This window comes from Triticum urartu, chromosome 7 (assembly GCF_003073215.2).
Source record: "Triticum urartu cultivar G1812 chromosome 7, Tu2.1, whole genome shotgun sequence".
Classification (NCBI taxonomy): domain Eukaryota; kingdom Viridiplantae; phylum Streptophyta; class Magnoliopsida; order Poales; family Poaceae; genus Triticum; species Triticum urartu.
The window spans coordinates 110,858,827-110,863,793 of NC_053028.1; the positions used below are offsets into that span (position 1 = coordinate 110,858,827).

General features: G+C 44.5%; 1 pseudogene; it reads right to left on the reverse strand.

The window, feature by feature from the left end:
* Positions 1-897: 897 nt before the first annotated feature.
* On the reverse strand, positions 898-4,459 carry LOC125520400 (annotated as a pseudogene).
* Between the last annotated feature and the right edge of the window lie 508 nt (positions 4,460-4,967).

The window sequence follows — 4,967 nt, forward strand, 5'->3', positions numbered from 1 at the left end:
TTTATTTTAGTCGTTGATTGTCTGCCCAAGCCACGTTAGATCCGACGTTGCAATCTGATGTGGCAAAATTGCTACCAATTGAAAATGTCATTACTTAGAATCAGCCCGATCCAGTTCGGTGTCTATATGCACCAAGCCCATTAATTATTTTTTCTAGCAATTTGTGTCAGCTACATGGGCCGAGACCAAGAATTCAGCCATTATATTTTCTAGGACACGACCTTCTACAGTTCATTTCTTTTTTGGGCCTCAAACATTTTATAGTCCATTTCGATTTTGGGCCTCCATAACAAAGTTGTTCCAATGACAGTGAAACAAAGGGAATTCAAATAAGCATTTATCTTAAACAGCCACGGGTGACAATTTTATTTCTTTCAACACAAAAGGATTCCGTAAACAGTCACGGGTACAACAGTAGGTACATTCAACAAAGGGCAATCCGAGCACAAGAAGTACATAGGACTGTAGCTACCATTTCTACCAGCAGCAGCAGCCGCCGCCTGAAAGACAAGGAGGTACTACCAAGGAGCTAAACTAACAGCAACCATCCATCATCAATCGGTGACACTAGCAATGAGCGACAGCGGCGACATTTCGAAGACCCCCTCCCCTTGCTGTTGCTTGGCATGCCACATCACAAGTCCCCCTACACAAAAAAAAATCAGATGTTCAAAACCGATCAACATGTTGAGCAGTTAGGGAATCATGGAGCAAATGTTAGTGTGGTCCAAAGCGATAGATTACAGGATAAATATTAACAGAAGAAGAATCGTTGAACAAATCATGAGCTAGCTATCACAGTATAACTAGCTCCAATGAGCTAGAAATCTATGCTTCTTCCGACTTGAACATCATGTACCTCACGGCAAACACATGCATGAAGGCTAGCCTCTGCAAGTTATAAAAAAAATGGTTAGAAACAAAATAAAAGCAAATCTAACAGTATGTTAGACCAAGCAAAATGTGACATTTTTATCATTTAAGCATAGAAGGACAAGGTCAACAACATTTCGATGTTTAAAAAATGAACCAGAATTTCAATGTTTGAACGGCAAAAAAATAGATACAACAGAGCATATGCAGTTTAAATCAGACCCTAAGGACAGACACGTTGACACAAATATTTGGCAACAAATGTAGAAATTGAACCTCATAAACATGCAATGTGGAATTTGTATCTCAAAGAAGTATACATACTTATCAGGTTTAATTAGCACACAGAAGCCAAATGCTAGTAGCTCATGATTAGTACACAAGACAGGATTCAACAAAGTAAACAAGAATGTGGCTACAGTACAATACTAAGCTCATCACACAGAATAAAATGAGTTTAAAAGTAAGCTCAGCATAAGCATATGAGTTTTTTTTTGGCACCACCAGATCAAACATAGCAATGCCAATGTGAAAAGTTTCAGCATTATTGCCATATGTTTCCTCGGAATCATACTACACAGAGAAGGGTTCAGCCTTAAGTCTGAACTAGCCTTACATGGTGGAGTGCAGATTTCCTTCTATACCAGTGGACGTTGATGGCGTTCCCTTCTTTTTCAGAGGAGGACCCCACATGCAGTGGCTACATAAACAAGAAGCGTCAGCTTAAGTTGCAACCCGGAATAGAAACACTTGCAAAAATCAGGCACTTGGGGTTTGGCAGGAGTACTACCTTGTGGATGTCGCCCATGAAGTTTGAGAGGAACAAGAGCGCTTTCATCAGGTTTTCTGCAGCATTCCATGCAGAAAAAACATGGCATCTTCAGTACTAATTCAGTCAACCAGAAGAGATGTGCTGAAATCCGTATGATGTAACTTAACATTACATTGGCTGAAAGATTTAGAAGATGGTGATGGCGATGATGATGATGATCCCTAGGTGAGGAGCTGGGAGGTGTATTTGTTGATGGCGCCAGCGACGCAGCGGCCCTTGACGCCATCCTCGTCCTAGTAGGACCCTGAGACAACACACAGACCATTATGCTACAGTTAGTTTCAGTCCAACAAAACAGAGTGTTGGTTAATTGCTACGTACTGTCGTAGTAGTAGCTGCAGATGTTTTCGGGGACGTCGATGAAGTGGAGAGGCGCTGACTAGTAGTACCTGAACCTGACCTTGTCAGCCCAGGAGCAGAGGCTGCTCAGGTTGCCGGCGGCGCCCGACGGCAGCAGCTCGTTCACTGCCTTCACCGCCGCATCGCTCAGCCGACCTTCCAAGGGAGCAGCATGGTGCGTCGTGGTGCCTTCATCTGGAGTCGCAAGTCGGAGTTGTGGGCTGCTGCTTTGCTTCCCCATATAGCACACCAGGTTCTCCTAAGATAGCGAACTGAAAACACAAAACATGATTAGGGAGTTGGTACATAAGAAAAGGAATTCATGCATGAATGGCATATACAACTAAAAAAATCAGGTGTCACATATTATTAGAATTGCATATTAGATGGCTGCAAGGTAAGTGTTTCTTCATATAAAATAACTAGAATTAGCACCCAACAGGATCCATTCCATGCGTAGGATCCTTTGTATGTGGTTGCCTTTTTTGTTGCTTTATCACATATTCTGGCAGTAAAAAAAAGGACTTCATTATCTCAATCTAATATCAACTAGCCCGAACTTGAACAATAGATTGGGCATAGCATACTAATCAAGGAAAGACTTGGCATGCACTGACCAAGTCATGCAGCATCTTTCAGCATACATAAATTTCTTTGTGTCCAAAGAAGCCCTAAATCATTTCACATCTTAATTAATTCTTTTTTGTTGGGAAAAATAAATACTTTGCAGGGCCACTTCTTAACTCTCGTTTCATCAGATGCACTGATAGTGTCTAAACTTGATCACCATTTTCAGACCTGTCCTTGAACTAAAGCGTATATTTAGTTGGTCCGGAAAAAAAGACCACGCCCAGATTTTGTAGATACAAAGTACCTCGCCACTATGTTGTGAAGTAATAGGTTGGCATGGTGTGAGATGTATCCTATGGCGGCACACGGCACGTGAACCATCAGTTCACTATTTCAGTTCTCAGTGAGGACATGCCTCTAATGCGCTAGACAAAAGATAGGCCGTCGACAAATTCAGCCTGCAATGGCAATCAGCACACACTTCTACGGCCTATTTGGGGAGATAAAAACTCATTTGCGAACTCTCAGTGTGAGCAGCACACAAAATTGTAGGTGAACTACACATTCACGTGTATAAAGAAGAGAAGCCACTGGATTTTAATCATGAACAGTTAAACAAAATTGTAGGTGAACAGCACACAAAACATTTTATGAAGTTTCTCCAATGACTGAAAATTGTATTCTATGTATAGGAAAAAAAACCAAGGCATTGCAATCATTCTCAATAAGTACACAACAATGTATCCCTACAAAAACATCCTAACATGGATCATGGCTGCTGCCTACCATGGTAAATGCTAGACTCTCTCTAATGGTCTAAATCACGCAAGGAAGGTTACAATTAGCCTATCGGATGCACGTTACAGGAGTTTGAAGTTCGAAGGTTGTGATTTACCATGAAATCAGAAGGAAAGCTCGACAGATTAGCACGCCAATTTGTCCTGCAGATGGCACCATGGGTTTTCCGCCGGGTCTGTCCTGCAACCAACACAACCCATCCATCAGAGAAATGCATCAGGGAATGGAATGGAGGGAAAGGGGAGGGAAGAAGAGGAAATCGAGAGAGGGGGCAGACCTTGGATGCTTCTTGTACGTTCTTGTGCTGGAGGAAGAAGGAGCTTCACGCGCACAAGATCCATGGCGTCCCGGATAGAGCAAGCTCCGCTCCATGAGGCGAGGGTCGGAGTGGGAAATAAGAAGGAGAGGAGATGAGTTGGGATCCTTACCATACCACCGTTGTCCGAGTCCTAGTCCTGCACCCCCGGTCGGTCGCCATGGCCGTGCCCCGACAGCTAGGGTTTCCGGCGCGAGGAGGGAGCAGATCTGGCCATGGGCAACGTTGCTCGAGAGGATCTACGGAGAGGGGGAGGAGGGGAGAGGGCGCCAGCGACGGAGTGAAGGCCGGGGTTGGGGAAGACAACGGAGGCCGGCGGCGGCTGGCTCTGCCTTTGGCATTGGGGATCTAGAGTGGAATTGGGTGGTCACTCGTGGCCACTAGAGAGATGGAGGAGGCCGGTGAAGCAGCGGCAGTTGGGATCGACTGCTAGGGTAGGGAACGATGAAGCGGCGCGTATAGAAGCACGCGCACACCGGCGAGCCATCCGGCCATGGCTGCTAGGCGGCGGTGCATCTATCAACGGTGAGGTTGGGTGGCTCTCTCGATCTGCTGCGGGGATGACTGGAACTGGAAGGGTGGCGGATGGGAGGAGGGGCGGCGGAGGAGGGATCTGGATCAGGGAGAGGGAGGAAGAGGGAGGCGGTAGCGCTTGACCTAGGGTTTCTCGGGAAAGAAGGGGATCGAGGAAGGAGGGTGTGCCGCGCGCGTGTGTTTAGGAGAGGTTAGCAAGAGATGTTGGATTCGTGGGAGGTGGACGACTCAGATCGACTGCGGTGGGATGATCCGTGGACTGCGTCCTGATTGGTTAGAAACATGAGCTATCAAAAATAACTCTATTTCTTAGTGCTAAAAACAAGGGGGTTGTGAAGCTGCTATCAAAAATATTTTGCAAAATGGTATCACTAAAATTTTCACTTAAGTTAGACCATATTTTATGGATGATCACCAATTTGATTGCATTTCTGATCATTCTAGCTACGAACGGTCATGCTCGCCATTTTGACCGCATTTAAATGTGCATAATAATTTATAAAAATAAAAAAAATGAAATCATTCGCATTCTGTCATTATATGTGACCGAGTTTCCAGAAAAATTAACAAACTTGGACTACGACAATTATTTTTAAAAAGTGCTCACCTCTCGTGTGTGAAGATTCACGACTTTCAAGCCAAATAATCAATCTTATGACCGCATTTATGGAATAGTTTGTTCAAATGATCTCATATTGTGCATGA